General features: G+C 39.6%; 1 protein-coding gene across 1 annotated transcript in view; it reads left to right on the top strand.

The window, feature by feature from the left end:
* LOC126095069 (mitochondrial genome maintenance exonuclease 1-like) overlaps positions 1-13,481 on the top strand; it is a 54,518-nt gene extending 41,037 nt beyond the window's left edge. The window contains exon 5 of the mRNA XM_049909752.1: positions 13,290-13,481. The gene's annotated coding sequence lies outside the window, so the exon portion shown is untranslated. The remainder of the gene's footprint in view (positions 1-13,289) is intronic.
* The last annotated feature ends 7,288 nt before the right edge of the window (positions 13,482-20,769 follow it).

Here is a 20,769-nt window from a genome sequence, read left to right as displayed (position 1 = left end):
AATTATACTAATTTACCATTTCACAGAAGCAAATGTTTTTCATCCTATCTAATCTACATCAAATGTACCAGAACGTACCTGATATTTCAGTTACAGGAGTAACCCGTCCAAATCCAGCAACTTTCACATGCTACGTCACATAAAATTGGTTGGCAGAGTGCACGTCATTTATATTGATTATAGCACTATTACTGACAGGTGGCGTCTGGTACATTTGTTACATTCCATTTGTACATGTAACAAATGTACCAGACGCCACCTGTCGGTAATAGTGCTATAATCAATATAAATGACGTGCACTCTGCCAACCAATTTTATGTGACGTAGCATGTGAAAGTTGCTGGATTTGGACGGGTTACTCCTGTAACTGAAATATCAGGTACGTTCTGGTACATTTGATGTAGATTAGATAGGATGAAAAACATTTGCTTCTGTGAAATGGTAAATTAGTATAATTATTTTTACAGATCTGAAGATGGTTCTGAATGAACCGAAACCGGTCATATGAATAATAAAAAATTTTTTGCAATCAAGACGGATTTTAAGCAACATTATAAAATCACTGATTGCTGTTATCCCATAAGACATTATGTCTGTTTTTGCAAAGAAGAAAAGTACTCATTAAAAACATTTGCAATCTGACATTGACATTTCATGATATGCCCTTTATGGTTTATAGTAAAATCACTTGTTGATCTGTCCTTACAATCCCTAAAGCTATTTATTACTTTCCAGACAGCTAAACCTGTGTTAGTAGAGTTCCTGTTTATTGTTAGCAGCTGCTTGTTTCAGTATCTGGATTGTTTCTGTGTTTATAAGTCGTGAAAACGTAACCGTCGACGACGCCACATTTATGTACAAGAAAGGAAACCCACAAGTGAATAAAGAAGCCTCAACAGTGGACAAAGTTCAGTGCTTGATAAACAGTGATAATTCAAATAACAAAAACAGTGCATCTAATATTGTAGTAGACGGCAACACGTGTACACAAAACACGCGTGGTTGCGTAAGAAAAAGTTCAGATCGCCTACATAAACAAACACAACGGAAAAATAACGTAAAAATATTTGGAGACACTCATGCTCGCAATATTTCGACATGCATGTCGAACTCAGCTCAAGATGGTTCGTGTATATCAGCAATTGTTAAACCAGGAGCAAAATTCGTGAATGTGGTAGAAGACATACACACAGAATGTGCTAAATTCACGGAAAAAGACTGTGTTGCAATAATCGCAGGAGCAAACGATGTTTATTGCAACGAGGCCAGCACTTTCATTAAAAAGCTACTCGTATTGCTGCAGTTATTACAGCATACAAACATAATACTAACAACTGTGCCCACGAGATATGACCTGGCAGACTGGTCTTGTGTGAACAGAGAAATTCACCTAACGAATAGTAAACTGAAACACTTTTGCACTAAGTTTACGAATGTGACACTACTGGATACAGACAGGTATGAGAGACACTGCTTCACAAAGCATGGACTACATCTAAATCAGTTTGGCAAAAATAAACTAGCAGCAGACATTGGAAAAGCTTTTCATGAAATAATAGGCCTAAACAATAACGATCATGAAAGCAGACCAGTCATAGCCCTAACTGACGAGGGAAACTAGTGAGCTGGGCCAACTCTAGCAGGATTTGGTCCAGTAACAAAAATCTGCAACAAATAATTAATACACAAACGAAAGTTCACTCAAACAGCAATACAATTAAAGACAAACAAAAGTTAACAGTGTTTCATCAGAACATAAGAGGCCTATACTGCAAGCTGGATCAGTTCACAGCAAATATAGAAGACACAAAAGATATAAACAGTGCCCACATTCTGTGTCTAACAGAACACCACATCACTGCTGGTATTGAAGTGGTCCCTATTCCCAACTATGTTTTGGCAACATCTTATTGCAGGAACTATATGGATAAAGGAGGAGTAGCTGTATATGTAAAAAACAATGTCTTGTTCATGGCAATAGATGTACAAAGATTCTGCTTTGAGCTACATTTTGAAGTATGTGCTATAGAGGTGCCAAACACTGTCTCCAGATTAACAGTTGTGGCAGTTTACAGGGCACCATCTGGTAATTTTAAAGTGTTTATTAAACAATTAGATACTCTTTTGTTGTACTTAAGTAGAAAAAATAGGGGCATGGTAGTTGTTGGGGATTTTAACATAGATTTCTTGGTTAATTCTCCCTGCAAGGTGGAGTTTGAAAATCTCATGTGCACATACAACCTTGTTCCCGTGGTTAGCTCGCCCACCAGAACCACAACCTCTTCCAGTACTCTCATTGATAACGTTTTTGTTGATCAGAGTAAAGTCAACCATATTAATATTGAAATGGTTATAAATGGTCTGTCTGACCATGACGGACAACGAGTTACTTTCAACAGCTTGGGAATTCCTCTGAGTGACACCTCACTTAGATGGAAAACAGTAAGGAAAATAAGTGAGGAAGCTATTCAAACGTTCAGATCATGTCTTCAGCATGCTGACTGGACACCTGTTTATCTAGCAGAAACTGCTAATTCAAAATACAATTTATTCACAAATGAGATAGCAGGTACCTTTGAAAGTGTATTTCCAAAAAAGTCATACAGAGTCCAACCTGCTAGGTCTGCAAAGAAACCATGGCTCACTAAGGGCATCATAGCTTCCTGTCAGAGAAAAAGACAACTCTACATAGCATCAAAGACTTCTAACAACCCTGCTCAGCTAAAACATTATAAACTCTACTGTAAAATTCTTGCCAAAGTAATTAAAAACTCTAAAAGTATGTGTATAGCATCTGAAATTACTAATTCTGAAAATAAAATTAAAACAATCTGGAATGTGGTAAAGAGAGAAACAGGGACTGTAAACTTCACCAAAGACAAAAATATTGTTTTAACTGTTGACAACTCAGAGATAACTAATAGTGAGGAAATTGCTGAAATCTTTAACCAACATTTTTTAACTGTCCCAACACAGATAGGTTGCCATGGTTCTGTAGATAAAGCTGCCTGTATAATGAAAAATAATTTTCCAGAACCTTTCAGTCAAATAAGTGTGCTTCCCATTACTGCCAATGAAATAAAAAAAATCATACAGTCTTTGAAAAATAAACATTCTGCTGGTATCAACGATATTTCAAGCAAGCTGTTGAAGGCTTGCTGTAGTGAAGTGACCGAAGTTTGTCTCACATCTGCAACACATCCATGCAACAAGGAGTGTTTCCAGACAGAATGAAATACTCTGTTGTCAGGCCCCTGTACAAAGCAGGGGATGCTACAAATGTGTCAAACTATCGCCCTATCTCTCTATTAACAACATTTTCAAAAGTCCTAGAAAAAGCTCTGTACAACAGGATTGTGGCACACCTTGGTGACCTGAACATCATTAACAGTCAGCAGTTTGGTTTTCAAAAGGGAGTTTCAATAGATAACGCAATTTTCTCATTCACAAATGATGTTCTAGAGTCTATAAACAGCAAGAGGCTGCCAATTGGTGTCTTATGCGACCTATCAAAGGCGTTCGACTGTGTAGATCACCAGATACTCTTCAAGAAGGCCCGTCATTATGGAATTACAGGACCCGTAGGGAACTGGTTAAAATCGTACCTCGAAAATAGGAAGCAGAAGATTATTCTAGATGTTTCAGATAGTGTATCACAATATATAGTGGACTCTGAGTGGGGAATTGTGCAGCATGGAGTGCCACAGGGATCAGTGCTTGGGCCCTTGCTGTTCCTCATATATGTTAATGACCTGCCTTTATCCATCAATAAGCAGTGTAAATTTACAATGTTGTTCGCTGATGATACGAGCATTGTGGTGGATAATGTGTCAACTACTGACTTAGAATCCGAGGTCAATAATATCCTTAAAGAAGTTCTGGGTTGGTTTAGTATTAACTCCCTTTCAATAAACCTGAAAAAACCAATTTTATCCAGTTCCAGACAACCCACAAAAACCCAAAAGAAATAATTATCACACAGAATGATCAGATGATAAAGCAAGTGTACTTATCAAAATTCCTAGGCGTATACGTGGACAGTAGGCTGAACTGGGAACATCACGTTCTACAAACACTAAAACGGCTGACGTCGGCAACATTTGCTTTACGAATTTTGTCACGCTTCAATGACATTACCATCTCAAAGTCAGCTTACTTTGGCTATTTTCATTCAGTCATGTGTTATGGCATCAACTTCTGGGGCAATACACCTGCCGCAAAGAAAATCCTCACTGCACAAAAAAGAGCAATAAGAATCATTTGTGGTGTACCCCCATGAACCTCATGTCGAAATCTTTTTAAACGATTTGAAATACTGACAGCAACATCTCAGTACATATATTCACTGATGTGCTTCATAATAAATAACCTCACTCTGTATGAAACGAATTGCCTATATCATGAACATAACACCAGAAGAAAAGAGGATTTCCACTGTGAGTTAAAGAACTTGACACTTATTCAAAAAGGGGTAAAGTACGCTGGAACAAAAATTTTCAATTCCCTACCCAACAGCATCAAAAGTATAAGGAGTAGTACATCAGTATTTAAACGTAGCTTGAAAAATTATTTACTTGAGACCTCACTTTATTCACTAGAGGAATTCTTTCAGAGAAATAAGTAAAACCCAGATTGGAAAGATGTTTTTAAATTTTTTTGACACTGTTTACTGTTAAACTAATGTAATAATGCCCTAATGTAAAAATTCCTGTTTTTCTCATTTCCATTTTTGGGTCACTTTTAAACCCAAAGTGGGAAGTTTTGATTACTGTTCAAGGTTAAAATAGATGCAATAATGCCCTAAATATGAAACTGTTATCTTCACATTTATGTTGACTAGTTTTTAAGCTAATAAGTATGACTTTTGTGCACTGTTATTAATACTATAACAATGTCTTTATTCTATGTATTTTATTATGTACTTTGACACGTTCCACATCTGAGTGACTTGCTCACATGTATAGATCTATGGAACAAGTATATAAATAAATAAATAGATTATGTCTATGTTCTCAACTGTTCTTCGCTTGTATGAAGTAGAAGAATAAACTTTGCTTAATTGTGGCTGTACTGTTGTTTGTGTCTTATGTTGTCACAAATCTGTTATGTATGTAGAATATTTGAATTAAAAAAGGTCTTTTTTACAATTTATTAACCATGTGTTTTGCCTTTGTGAGGAGTCTTCAGATTATCTTAAAATTTTCCTTTTAGAATATTTATAAAACATAAAAAGGCTCTCTGCTATATTGAAGCATGCGTTAGATCAGATGAACCTCCAGAGACATTAATAAAATTGTTCCAGCAGGCCAGAATGGTGCAGTGGTAGGACCACACTCTCAAAAAAGTACACACATTTAAACATAATACACAGAGATGCCAACATATGCCATACTCCTGCCTTGAAGTTACAGTGGCATTGATGTTGTGTTATGTTTAAATGTGGACACTTGCTCTTGACCAAGAGAGGTGCAGTGGTTAGCATTCAGGAGGATGACCGTTTAAAGCAACGATCAGCCATGCTGATTTAGTTATTCCGTGATTTCCCTAAATCTCTCCAGACAAATGCGAGGATGGTTCCTTTGAAAGGGCATGGCTGATTTCCTACCTCATCCTTAAATCAGTTCAAGCTTGTGCTCCATCTCTAATGGCCTTGATGTCAACAGGACATTAATCACTACCCTTCATTATTACCCTTTTATGAGTGTGGTCCTATCATTGCACCATTCTGGCCTGCAGGTATGGCATTATTAAGGTCCTTGCAGGTTCATCTGATTCAACACATGCTTGACTCTAGCACAGAGACATTTTATAGTGTTTAAAATTTTGTAAAAGATAAATTTTAAGATAATCCGAAGGTGCCCCATGAAGGCAAAATGCATATTTGGTAAAAAAAATGAATTGCAACCAAGATTGTTTTTTCTTCAAATGTTTTAGCCTTTGCTGAGGATTCACATGATTTCCTGAGGTATCCAAACTTTTCAGATAAAATGAGTCAAAACTAATACATAAGACAGTTGGTTCAGAAATCTTTTTCTCCTGACAAAATTGTCATTCTTGCTGAAATAAATTCCTTGTGTACTGATTTGACTCACATTGATCATTGCAAAACATGTAACGATGGACAAATTGTGCACATTTGTGGCAACATTGCACAAAGTTGTCAACTTATAATGTTGACTCCACCTTTTGTGTCATCAATGCAAGTCTTTGTTCCTTCCAATATAGTAATGGGCATTTTTCTTGAGTACTTCATTGTCGTCATCACCATCATCATCATCATCATAATTACCACTGCCTTTTTTCTTGGTTTATGAATCTTCCAGCCAAACTAAAACTTCATCATCACAATCTGTCCATTTCACCTAAAAAATCCTCTTTAACTTCATTATTATCCATTTCAAACAATTTACATTTGATTTCTTCAAGATTTTTTGGATTGAGTAATTTGTTGTTGTTGTGGTCTTCAGTCCAGAGAATGTTTTGATGCAGCTCTCCATGTTACTCTATCCTGTGCAAGCCTCTTCATCTCTGAATAGATACTGCAACTCCCATCCTTCTAAATATGCCAACACATGCTTTCTTTGGGATTGGAATTACTATATTCTTCTTGAAGTCTGAGGGTATTTCACCTGTCTCATACATCTTGCTCACAAGAGGGAAGAGTTTTGTCATGCAAAGGCTATCAGTAGTGTTCTAATGGAATGTTATTTACTCCCGGGGCCGTTTTTCAACTTAGGTCTTTCAGGGCTCCGTCAAATTCTTCACACAATATCATATCTCCCATTTCATCTTCATCCTCTTCCATTCCCATAATATTGTCCTCAAGTACATCGCCCTTGCGTAGACCCTCTATCTACTCCTTTCACCTTTCTGCTTTCTCTTCTTTGCTTAGGACTGGTTCTCCATCTGAGCTCTTTTCCACCTTTACAGTAAAGCTGCATGCCGTAGGGAAAAACGGCTGTAGTTTCCCCTTTCTTTCAGTCATTCACAGTACCAGCACAGCAAGGCTGTTTTGGTTGGTGTTACAAGGCCAGATCAGTCAATCATCCAGACTATTGTCCCTGCAAATATTGAAAAGACTGCTGCCTCTCTTCAGGAACCATGCGTTTGTCTGGCCTCTCAACAGATACTCCTCCGTTGTGGTCACACCCACAGTACGGCTGTCTGTATCTCTGAGGCACACAAGGCTCCCCACCAATGGCAAGGTCTGTGGTTCATGGGGGAGAGGAATTTACACACCTTAATGTAACTTGCCATGATTAACTTTCTCTCACCTAAAATAATAAAATCCCTATAAAGTAACGCAATCAGATGTCGTGTATCAATCTGATACTTGATATTCAAACAGCCATAACAAATGATTAAATGATCAAAAAAGAAAATAAACGCCTTTTACAATCTAAAGTAGCTGTGTACTACTTATAAAGTATGTTGACAGCCAAATAAATGTACTGTAAAATGAAGTGGGAACTGGCACAGCATATCAGATTGAGCAATCAGTACATTTCTTGACAACAGGGCAGTCAATATTGTGCTGAAGCTTACAGTAATGAAAAGGGAAGCTGCTAATGAGAAGGTATCATTAGTGTTGATTATTGAAGAACACATTGCTGCACTGAAGCTGGGACAAAGTCTGGTGTTGTGTAGTATTCAAGTATGAAAGGTTTTGTATTGGAGACAGGCACAATGAAAAAGACTGCTAAACATTTAACCTTTCAGATAAAAAAGCTCTTCTTCTGAAATCACACACACACACACACACACACACACACACACGAGCAAAAGGACAATGTCTGCAGACTGTGACTTCATCTGATATGAGCAGCAATCTGCTGGGGTGGGTGGTGGGTGTAAGGAGGAGGCTTGGTGTGGAGAGCAGAATTGATAGCAGGGTAGGGGTGGGGGAAGATGCTGCGCTGCATCTGGGAACAATCAGGAAAGGGGATACGTAGGTGAAGGACAGGGAGTGGTGAATGTTTAGGCCAGGGAGGTTACAAGAATGAAAAACATGTTCTAGGGAGAATTACCACCTGCACAGTTCAGAAAAGCATATTGTGTTGTGCAGCATGTTCAGCCACTGAGTAGTCCAGCTGTCTTTTGGCTATGGTTTGGCAGTGGTCATGTACACAGACAGACATCTTATTAGTGCTGATGTCCACAAAGAAAGTGGTACAATGGTTGCAGCTTAGTTTGTAGATCACATGGCTGCTTTCACAGGTAACCCCGTTGATAGGGTAGTACAGGGTTTGTATAAAAAGTAATGAGACTGATTTTTTGCCGATGCAACTGTACTTCACAGCACACGCTCACCCAGGGGGATTGGTGGTGGGGGGTGTCTGGCCGAAAATGCGTGGCGTGTCAGTCACCTGCGGACTCTTGTCTTGGCAGCATCATGCATTGAGTGGATTCTTCGGTCGTGGTCCAACATGCAGCAAACAATCGAGCAATGTTACTCCATCAAGTTTTGTGTGAAACTAGGAAAATCAGGTATGGAAACATTGGATATGCGTCGGCAAGCCTATGGCGATCATTACCTGTCAAAAGTCCAGGTTCTCAGATGGGTGAAGAGCTTTAAAGAGGGCTGGGACAGCTTTGAGGACAAGGACCGCTCCAGACGCGCGTCAACTAGCAAAACGGATGAAAATGTTGACCATGTGTGCGTTTTATTGAACACTGACCATTGTATGAGTGTCAGGATTATAGCAGATGACCTCAGACCTGATAAAATGACAGTGCACAACATTATCACCAAAGAATTGTCAATGAGGAAGATCTGTGCCAAGATGGTACCGAAGATTTTGTCAGACGTTCAAAAGCAAGCATGTTTGGACACCTGCCAAGACAATCCCCAAAGCCTTTAAGCTGATCTGGAATTTTTAGATAATTTTGTCACTGGAGATGAAACCATTGTATGAGTGTCAGGATTATAGCAGATGACTTCAGACCTGATAAAATGACAGTGCACAACATCATCACCAAAGAATTGTCAATGAGGAAGATCTGTGCCAAGATGGTACCAAAGATTTTGTCAGATGTTCAAAAGCAAGCACGTTTGGACACCTGCCAAGACAATCCCCAGAGCCTTTAAGCTGATCTGGAATTTTTAGATAATTTTGTCACTGGAGATGAAACCTGGATGTTTCAGTACAATCCACAGATAAAGTGCATGAGAGCCGAATGGCACATCGTGGCATCCCCACATCCAAAAAGGCTTGCATGAGCAAATCGAAGGTGAAAGCCATGCTGATTGTGTTTTTTGACATCAGGGGGCGTGGTTCATGATGAGTTTGTGCCCCAAGGCCATACTGTCAACGGTGATTTTTATTGTGAAGTGCTCAAGAGACTGAAAGCCAGGGTCCATCACGTGAGGCCAGCCATCACCAGTGATTGGAAGCATCATCATGACAACACGCTGAGTCAAGCTGCTTCATGGTGGTCAGCTACCTGGCCAAGAAAGGGGTTCCAATGATTACCCAGTCCTGATGAGGCCCCACCAGACTTTTTTTTTTGTTCCCCAAACTAAAAACTTCTTTCAGGGCAGCATTGTGAGACCCTGAGGAAGGTCCAAGCTGCCACGACGAGGGCTTTAAAGGCCATCCTGGACTCAGCGTTCGCAGCAGTGTTTGAAGCATGGTTATCTTGCATGCAGTGGATTGTTGACTCTCAAGGGTCATACATTGAAGAGTACTAAGTGGTTGTAGTGATATCTACAATAAATTTTGATTCACAAGCTCAGTCTCATTACTTTTTATACAAACCCTGTATATGCCTGTGGCAGGAATGGAGCAGGTGGTAGTGGGAGGATGCGTGGGACAGGTCTTGCAACTAGGTATATTGCAGGGACATGAGGCTAGGTGTTGGGGGCAGCGATGGAGTAAGAGTGCATATGGATACTGCATAGTTTCAGTAGTTAGCGGAATACCACTGTATGAGGGATGGGCATTATGTTCCTCATTTCACGGTATGATAACAGGTAGTCAAAACTGTGGCAGAGATTGTGATTCGATACTGACTGCAGAGTCACGAGAGGAGTGCTCCTTGTGGCTGGACAGCTGGTATGTGGGAGATGGTAGGTGACTGGAGAGACAAGGCATGGGAGATGTGTGTGTGGACAACATGGTGATTTTGGTCTGTGAAAGCCTCAATGAGACTCTTGGCAGATTAGGAGAAGGACTGCTCACCAATACAGGTTGGAGGACCAGGTGAAGCAAATGGGGGAGAAGGTGTTGATGTTCTGGAGGACTCTTCATAGGGTGTTCTCACCCTCAGTCCAGATCATGAAAATGTCATTAATGAATCTGAAGCAGGTGAGAAGTTTGGTATTCTGGGTAGTTAGGAAGGGCTATACTACAAGACCCATGAATAGGTTGCTGTACCATGGATTTGTTTGTGGGCGATGCCCTTCAAAGGAAAAGTAACTATGGGTGAGGATATAGTTGTTCATGATGAGCAGGTTTGCAGTCAGTTGGGCATTGGAAAAGGTAATGTTCAATAGCAGCCACCCACCTCAGCAATTTCTGCTCGTGTCAGATGCAGTCACAATCCACAGCCAGTCCCCGGCAGCCGTAGACAGTGGCCATGTGTATGAGTTGTGCTTGTGTGATATGTGATTTATTCATCACATTACGTACAATTTTCAAATCATTTGATTTTATGTACAGGAGACATGTCAAGGTTTAGAAAAGAAACTTTTTTCAATTTTTTGAGAGAAATACATAAGTTTACATTATATTTTACATTTCTAAGTTACAGGTACACATGTACATAAAATAATACATATAATACAATCCCTGTGTTCAGACTGTGAAGCTGTCCTCAATGAATTCATCAACGAATAATAACACTTTTTCAACAGAAGAGTAAAGAGCAGTCTTTTCAGTGAACTAAGCTCCATTTTAAATATATTACTGCCTTTTATTTTATTGAAGATTTTTAACCCCATACACTCTGGTGTTTTGGCATAAAGTTTTAAACAATGTGTTGGAAGTTTGAAGTTATCTCTGTGGCAAGTGCTGTAGTTGTGGTTAAAACGGAAAGTGTCTAGTGTATGTTGATTTTTATATAGGAACACCACCATCTCACATATGTAAAGTGAGGGGATAGATAGTACTTTTAAATTTTTTAACAGTGGTCGACAGGATTCCCATTTTTTTTGCAACACACATTTCTAATTACTTTCTTTTGTAATACTAGGAGCCTAGTGACATTTGCTGAATTTCCCCAGAAGATTATGCCATAACGAATAACTGACTCAAAGTAGCAGTGATAAACTATCTTTCTGGTATCCATGTTTGTGGCACCTGACAAAATACACATTGCAAATGCTAAGAATGTGTGAATGTGTGTTTTCTGTTTTGGGAGGACTTACTGTATGAAAGCTTTAATGTTTCATTGTGCCTGTCTGTGACTCAAATGGGTTTACTTAAACTTATGGCTTGACTTTTTTTTGGGTTCATAAACATTTTATTTTATCTGTAATTACTTTTATGTTGTAATTTCATGTACTGACCTGTTCCATGACCTTGGAGATTTGCTCCTCAGTTTGGTGCTACAGAACTAGATGTATGCATTAATAAATAAATAAATAATTACCCAAACTGGTGGACGAGTGTGTCAGCACTACCAGCAGTCATTTCCATTTGTGTAGTGAGGTGTTTGATTGTAATCTGTTGATCACCTGAAATGAGAGTGTCTGTACTTTCCAACATCACAGGACCTGCAGCAGTGTGCAGCCAGCCAGCACCTGGGAGATAAGACAGGTTTGTGTGGCCTTGTTTCAGTGATCACAGACTCATTGTGCTTTTGTTCACTGCCAGGTCACCATAGACCTGTGAATATCCATGATGCTCTTATTTCATTGCTTCGGAAAGTAACATGCAGTGTTTGGTGGAATTCGAATTTATACCTCCGTAACATGAAAAAATGCAGTGTACATGTTGCTGCACATCAAAAATCTTTCCAAAAAGTTTTTTTTCCCCCCTGGGTTTCATTTTCTAAAGTGCTGACAAATTCTACGTCTGTGTAGGAAACCATAAACATTCTAATGATCGATAAGTTTTAGAGTGCCAAGGAAAAGTATATCGGTACTGTCACTTAACACGGATAAAGTGTATTTTCACCCATGAGAAAGTGTATTTTCAACCGGGAAATCCAGGAAAAATAGCTTGTGAGTGCAATGGCAGGTATAGTGACTATTCTGTATGTAGATTGTGCAGATCATTGATGCCAGACTCGAGATTTGGGCAGATCAGCAGCTGTTCGGCATGGCCTCACAATCAAACATGGAATTACTTGTGATAAGACAAAATTCCTGTCTCTTACATTGACACCCTGATATATTGTCATTGAGGATTCCTCTGCCACAGACATCAACTTAATTACTGTTAGAGTATGTAAATTCTTTGACATTTGTATGTCATCTCCATGATACAATGCACTGATTGCTACATATAACATACTAGCACATTAGGTAAGACAGTGTGTTCATGACTCTGTCAGTGAAGATAGTCATCAAGAATGCAAAATATCATGTAAGCCTCATTTGGCAAGAAATGAACTGAGTTTTTTCAAAGAATGTTGTAAAAAGCTACATTTCAACTGTACTGTAGTGTAACCTAAGACGAATGTTGGGATGGTTCCTTTGAAAAGTTTTGTACTGTTTCTGTAATACTGTCTTTTCTCAAGTTCTCAGTTATGGTCTGTCATACTTCTTTTCTACTGCTGAAGTATGTTGTTAAAGTTCCATTCCAATCTGCAGTTTGTGTCTTTCTCACTTGAGCTGATCGAGTAAGGTGGCGCAGTGCTTAGCACACTGAACTCTCATGTGGGAGGACGATAGTTAAATCCCGCGTCCATCCATCCTGATTTAGGTTTTCCATAATTTCCTTAAATCGCTCCAGGCAAATGCCAGGATGGTTCCTTTGAAAGGGCACGGCCAACTTCCTTCCCCATCCTTCCCTAATCTGATGAGACCGATTACCTCGCTGCTTGGTCTCGTCTCCCAAACAGTCCAACCCAACTCACTTGAACTGAATTCATTATTTAGCTTCGTATTTCTCTTTTTCCTGTTTCTGCTTCTTCTTTTCTTCCTTTTTTTTCCTTGGTCAAGAAAAAATTATTTTCAGCTCCAATGTTGTAAATTTTATCACCTATTTTATAGTATTATTTAGTTGTACAGTTCTGTAATGTGACAGAAATTAAAGTTACAATAAATACCTCAGCATAATGTAAAATTTCTTATATGTTTTGAGTGCCTTATAATATTAACTTCAGTTCTTTGTTTGTTTCAGGATGAGACCTCTTCAGTTGTGTTCAATGTTATTATCTCAGTAGCATGTTACTGCTGAATCTATATAGAGGAAGCCCGATCTTATTTTACAAAATATTCCACTAAGTCTTAAATATATTTTGTACTGAAGTTTTGAATGGAATCTCTACATCACAATTTTTGTGGCTATAAATCAGTTTATATTGAATAAATGTTATTGTATTTATTTTTTGGCGTGTTGGTCTAATTTTATTGTATAGGATGATGTGTTGGTGGGTATGTTTTAGAATGCAAAGAATCAGAATATGATTCCCATTGCTCATATGCTTTTCTCTGATACTTAAAATGATCTACACACCTGGCAATGCTTTCTCTATGTGAAATAATACCAAGTTGCTTCAAGGCTTGGATTACAAATTAGCCTGTTAAACAGCTTATAAACATGTGGATAAGCTAGTAAAAGGTTGAGTGAAGGTGAGGAATTACATAAAACTGTGCCATTTACACTAACCTTTTAGTTGAAGACGGTTCTACATTTGTTATCGTACTCATTGTATTCCTTCATTCATAACTGCTAATGAAATACAGTCCCCATAGCCATTGACTGTAAATGCAGTGTGTCGTCACAGCATCATGTTTTCTGCAGTCACCATCCAAGTAACATAATAAAGAAACGTTGATTATCAACTTGTTTTATATGGTACCACTGCACATGATTCAGACAGCTGGCTATGGTTGCTCATGTTCAACAATGAAGTTGTGTTGCCAAGGGTGCCCACAACTGGGGTGACGGGGGCGGGGGGTGGGGGGTGGGGCAGCAGCAAGACCCCCACCCTTGCTCCCAGGGAAAGGAAAAACAATATATAGTGTATTCAGGTGTTTTTCTTTCAAGAAACAGTTTAAATGGCGGTATTAGGCAGGTTTTTAACAGAGTCGGATCTGAAACATTTTTATGGCTACTTACAAGTTGCCATTCATTTTCCAAAATATTGAAAATACTTCATATATGTCCAGCATAGGCTCTCCCCGCCAATCCCCCAAGGAAAAAACTATCATACAGGTGTTGTTGGTGGCTGTTACTTTGCTACAGTATTTTGGGATTGTGAAGACTTGTGAATAAGTCCTGAGGCAAACATACAAAGACCAAAAGTTAGCAGTTTGTGACACAGGGAACTAAACTACGATAGGACAGACTATGTGCATGTTTGGAGAGGGCGGCAAGGGTGGGGGGGGGGGGGGGGGCAAGGTTGACAAAGGACAAGGAAAATGAGGAGGGTACCTACTTCCATCCGTCCATTCATTCATTACACTTATGTAAGAAATTGAATTGGCTGTTTATGGGAGCATAATCATCTGACTAGAGGAATCTAATAACACCATGCCTAATACAAATGTACATTGTGTGTGACTAATGTAAACCAGTGTCCTCTTGGGTTTGAATGTAGTGTATACTAATGTTATAATTTGCACAACTTCTTTCCCATTGTTCCTCCACACCACAAATCATCAGCAAATAACATTGCTGTCCGCCTGTCTCCTAGCTCTTTTGCCACATTTGTCCTTGTACAATTCTTTTATCCACAGCACAACCTTCTTCGCTAGCCCTTTATTTGTTAGTGCTTCCCAAACATTACTGCTGGTTACAGTGTTGTATACATTCTCCCAATCCTGGAAAACCAGCAGTAGATCTCTTCTGTACTCATATTGGTGATCCTTCAGTTGTCTCATTGCGAAACATGAGATCTACAATGGAAGCCATACTGTTCTTTTGTGAGCTGCTTTTCCAATACTTTCTGGATTTCTCTCCCCAGGATATTCTCAAAACTTTTTGCTCAATGACACATATGGATAATACCCATGTAGTTTACAAAATGCTTTCTGCATCGCTCCTTGAAGGCAAATACAAGCATTCCCTTTTTCCAGTCTCCTGAAGTTCTTATTTCCTTCCACACAGCTCTCATAAAATTATACAGCCACTTTTTGTCCACCTCTTCTGCTGCTGTAATCATTTGTGCACTTATTTCATCCAATTTAGGTGGCTAACCTCCTTTCATACCTGTCAGTGTCTCGTCCATTTCTTCTTCTTCATCTTCATCTTCTTCCCAAAATATTTCTGCTTAGGCAGCATTCACAGAGGCTCTTATAATCTTCCCTTTTCTCCCACAGTCCACTGTTCAGCATTTCATCCCATTGCAGTTCTCTCTGATTCACATAATCCTTCACCTGGTCTGTCCATCTTGCTTGTGGTCTTTCAGATTCTGTTCATTCCAGAGCAATTCTTGATTGTCATTCTTTAACCATTCTTTTAATGTGCCCAACCATTTCAGCCTGTTTTTCCCCATAGTTCCTTTTAGGGGATTCATTTGAAGTGTTTCATATTGTTTCATTTCTTATATTGTCCCATCTCATCTTACTCAAGATCCCTTGTAGAAAGGGCTTCTCTGTTGCTTGTGTTGTATTTGAATCTTTCTGTGTCCTATCCTTGTAGAAAGGGCTTCTCTGTTGCTTGTGTTGTATTTGAATCTTTCTGTGTCCTATCCAGTGATCAAAATTGGTAGGTAATATGATTTGTATATCATGATCTTTACATTGGCAGGTATTTTCCAATTCCTAATTATATCTATTCCACAATAATAAAGTTTTGGACAATTTTCTATCCTCCCTGAAATTCTTCCTTGATGTTTCCTTTACTCATTAACTTACTTCCTAGATATTTGAAAGCATCTACTTCTTTAATAATTTTTCCATTACAACTTACATTTTTCATTTTATCATTTTCCCTGCTGATTTTTATTACCTCTCTTTTTGTTAAGCTTATTTCCATCCTTTTTTCTTTAATTACCATCTGTCATGTATTTACCTAGTTGTTTTTCGAATCCCTGCTCGTTGTTTTCCCATATCATTACACTGTCTTCATATGCTATGATTTTCATATTATCTGCTGTTGACCCTCGGCCAACTTTGCTTGTGATGTTTTCCATGACTTTATTGAAGAGTACTGGTGAGAGCACACTTTCCTGTAAAACCCCTCAATCTGTTCTAAACCATTCTGATTTTTGCCATCTAACATAACACAATTCAGGCAGTTGTTATACATGTTTCTGATTCTGAGTTGCATCTCTTTTGGCAGTTCCAGTCTATTCAGATCTTGGCACAACTCTTTCCTTCTAACAGTGCCACTTGTCTTTGTGTATTTATGATGAACATAACTGTGATGTCTTTCCCAAATTCCCATTTTTTCCTACCTGTCTGGCTGTAAATAAGGCACCTATAGTTGATCCTCAAGCTGAAAGTTCTGATTATTTTTCTCTTAAGTACAATTCAGCCTTGTTCTTGACTTTCCTAAAAATTATCTTTTCAAAAATCTTCATGCAGTGGCACAGTAATGCTATTTCTCTGTAGTTCTCACTGAATGCTATGCTACCCTTCTTAAAAAATAGGTACAATAATTGTAAATGTCCAATCATAAGGAATATCCCCATAGGTCCTCACTATTCCCATTATTCTATAGAATCACTGAATTCTGATAGCTCCTATAGCTTCGATCATTTCCACTGCGATGACATCTACTCCAGGAGTTGTGGCATTTTTCATTTCTAGTGTAACTTTCTCTACATTCAACATCTGCAGGTTTCTTCTTATTTCACCAGATTGTTTATACATCCTTTCCACTGTAATGGTGTTATTTCTTCCATCTCCCTCTGTTTCTTTCCATACATTCAAAACCACTACTTCCTCCCACTCGGTCTTTCCTTCTTTGCTGATGACAGTTCAGTATTTTCTTTTTTCTTCCTTCTGTCAAGTAAGATGTGGTATAACATCTCTTTGTCATCTGTAAAATTCTCTCTGTCATCTGTAAAATTCCAGCTACGCAAGTAAAGATGACACATTGAGTTGCAGACAGGCATGATAAAAAACTGTTACATATAAGTTTTCGGCCAAAGCGTTCTTCAGAAAATAGACATGCATACACATTCATACAAGCAAGCACACGTCACACCCAAATGGCCGCTACCTCCAGCCACACTGTAACAGAAATGTGTTAAATGGGTGCAACAATATGAAGTGGTGTGGGGAAGGGAGGGGGGGAGATAGCACGGTACAGGTGGGTGAAGAGAAATCAGTGCTGACTGGGTGAGCATGTAGGCACGACAGGGCTGACAGGCACAGTATTGAGAGGCTGTGGGGGAGGAACTGGAGGGGAAAATGAGGGGTGGAAATGAGAGGAGCAGGGAAGGGGAAAAGATTGGTGGATGTACTGCCAGAGAGAACCCACCAACAGTACCTGCATTACAACAGTTGCCATCCCTTCCACACCAAAATACCGCATCCATGTAACCTGGCTACCTGAAGTTGATATATCTACAGTGATAGGAGTTTCCTTGCCCAATATGCTGAAGGTCTCACAAAGGCCTTTACAAACAGACACTATCCCCATAACCTAGCCCACAGCCAGATTTCCTGTGCCATATCCCCACACACCCTCAATCCTCCCACCATCCCCAAGAACCAGCTAAAAAGAAGTGCCCCCTTCATCACCCAGTACCACACTGGACTGGAACAACTGAACCACTTCCTTCGCCAAGGCTTTACTATCTATCATCATCTCCTGAAATTAGGGAAATCCTACCCAAGATCTTTCCCACTCCTCTGTTCCCCATTTTTCCCTCTTCTCTCCCTCCCTCACAGCTTCCTGACACTGCAGTTGTCAGCCCTGCCCTGCCACTTCCACTCTCTACATGATCTGACAGGCAGTGCCAATCCCTCTTCTCACACATGTAGCCTGCCATCACTCCCCCTTCACCACCCTGATCCAATTTGTTGCTCCTGATCAACACATTTCTGTTGCAATCTGTTCGGTGTGGCTGACGATTGCAGCCATGTGTGTGAGGCATGCTTGCTTGTGTGAATGTGTGTATGTGTTTCTCTTTTCTGAAGAAGGCTTTGGCCAAAAGCTTATATGTAACAGTCTTTCATCACCCTGTCTGCAACTCAGCATGTCATCTTTACAGTGAGTAGCAATACATCCTTTCCATAATGTTGGTAATCCAACTTGGACTTTCCTATGAACAGAAGTGATTGGAGTTAATGCCACACCTACTGTTGAGCTTCAGATAAGAGTAATTGTGATGTTGGCACTGACGCATAATATCTTGAAATTCTACTGCTTCTTTTATGACGGAGTCCCAGTACAATGCTGTGTGGGTCAGTATCTTCATTTCTTTTATGACTGTTTCTAAATTGCACTCTGCCACTTCTGATACCTAGTTCTCTATTTTTTTATGTGTGTATTCCTCTCACCATACAGTTACATTTCAAATGAACTGGCTGATATACTTAACATCACTTAAGTCATTCTATACCAGGTGCAGCACAAAAGCTGTGTGTTGGACATAGAGAGCTGAATTAGACTAGCTGTAAAAACTGACTTCAGATAAGGGGATGGTGCTTCAGGGGTCAATGCTCCAATCACCATTACTTCTATTTGATTGGTTAGATAGTGGGTGTGACATTGCCTTCTGCCCCTGGTGTAGCAGCATTAGCTGGGGTGATATGACCACTGTGAAGGGGTGAGGAGCCATTCTTCTTATCTGTCAGCATGGCATAATTGTGCCTCCACATGGGTAGTGTGGGTCCAATGGCTGGTGAGGGAACAGGTGCTCTTTCAAGTTCAGGATGGCTAGCAAGGTAGTCAGAATCCCAGAAAACTCTATTATACTTCAAGCTAGAGAAGATACAGGTGGGTGCAGCCTGATATTGATTCTCTGTATCTATGTAATGGTGGTGGTCATCCCTGAAAGTCATGCAAGCTGCATGAAAGGCGGCGTGCAGACAAAGTGCACCACTGGTGGCAGTGGTGGCTGCAACAAGATGAAACTGGGGCACCATTCTTGCAGTCTGGTGCAACTGTGGTTAGCACAGCAGATGGTGGCTAGGCAAAGGATTTACTGGGTTGCAGAGGCAGTCTGACAGCAGCAAACCTTAGACCCGAGTAGTACGGGTGGCAGCTGGCTGGAGGAGACTGTCTGATCTAGCACACAGGTCCCCTGCTTTTTGTCACAGAACACTTTTTAGACTCTTTCATTGACTCTTCTTGAATTTCATTATACTTCACTGCTGACAGGCCTTTAGACCTGCACATTTTAATGTTCTGGCACTGAGTTAATTTGCTATCTGGCAGCAATGGCACATATCAAACAATGATATGCTGCATTGATAAGTAATTACTGAACTCTTGCCACATGTTGATGTAACATGTGAGGCAATTTGCAGGTTTCTGTGTAGTCAGCCATATGCCTTCAGGATGGTATGTGGATCACTGTATCCCTAAATTCTTCAGTATTCTGCCTGTACTGCAATGGCATGTAGGGAGCTTTTGCATTGTGCCACTGTTGGTCTAGCAAAGGCTTTAGTGGTTGTTACATCCAATACTTGTAGCTATAAGGGGATTGTTTGTGTTGTTGGCCCGGATGATAATTACATGAAATATTTGTCAGGATTTGTAAGCGGTGGGTCATTGAGGAACAGCAATACGTGAAAACCAAGAAGTAAGTTTAAACAGTTTTATTAACAAAAGGCTGATTATAAAACATGCACACTATGTGCACCCATCATCACTGTGCCTGACATCCTAACAGCAGCTAATTACAGTCGTATCGAAAGGCTCCATGTGAGCTAAGAAAAGAGACATATTCGCGCCCAAGGCCATGCTAGTTATCCAGCGTGCTGCGGACGGCGGCCAATCGCTTACTACTCACATCGCACTGCAGCCAGATGCCTGTGTACTGTCCAAGCAAATTGTCAGCATTCCAGATAGGTCACCTGGCGAGCTTGTGTTACGTATCATACGGCTGTGTGCAACCCGTAGACCCTTACATCACTCTCCCCAGAGAAAAAGAGCCACCATAGGTGGCTCAAAACAGCCTCCTGGGCGTTATGAATCTATTTCACCATTTGTGGCATCAGAAGGCATTGCAACATGTATTTCATTTGCAGAAACAGTAACTTTCACTACAGAGAAGCGTGCCTTGAGGATGACAATATAATACATGACAAATGCTGTTGACAAAAACAAAATAATAAAAGCAATAAAAACACAATACTGACAATCAAGTATGTATTAACATTACTGTATGAATCAAAGGACTTAATTCTATTTGCTGCTTCAATGAAGCTTAGCTCATTATTGGAAGAAATTAAATTTTCATGGATATCCTTAATTAAATTATTGTCTTCAGAAAAACTTGATAAGGAATGCTTTCCATATGTTAATATGTATGAATCATTGTAATAAACAGATAACATTTTCATTAATGGCAAGTGTCCAGTTGCATGAAATGTAGTTGCCAATACACTAGACATATGAAATAGTTCACATGATAAATCACAATGTGTGGCATTCAAGATTAATCCACTGTTATTCAGTTTGAGTTTAAAGGGTAGCTCAGGTGTATCATAACTTTTTGCATGGAAATGTGACATCAAGGGTGGGGTTAAACAAG

This window comes from Schistocerca cancellata, chromosome 8 (assembly GCF_023864275.1).
Source record: "Schistocerca cancellata isolate TAMUIC-IGC-003103 chromosome 8, iqSchCanc2.1, whole genome shotgun sequence".
NCBI classification, from domain to species: Eukaryota; Metazoa; Arthropoda; class Insecta; order Orthoptera; family Acrididae; genus Schistocerca; species Schistocerca cancellata.
The sequence above is the reverse complement of the archived record's forward strand: the minus strand, read 5'-3'. Positions and strand labels throughout refer to the sequence as shown.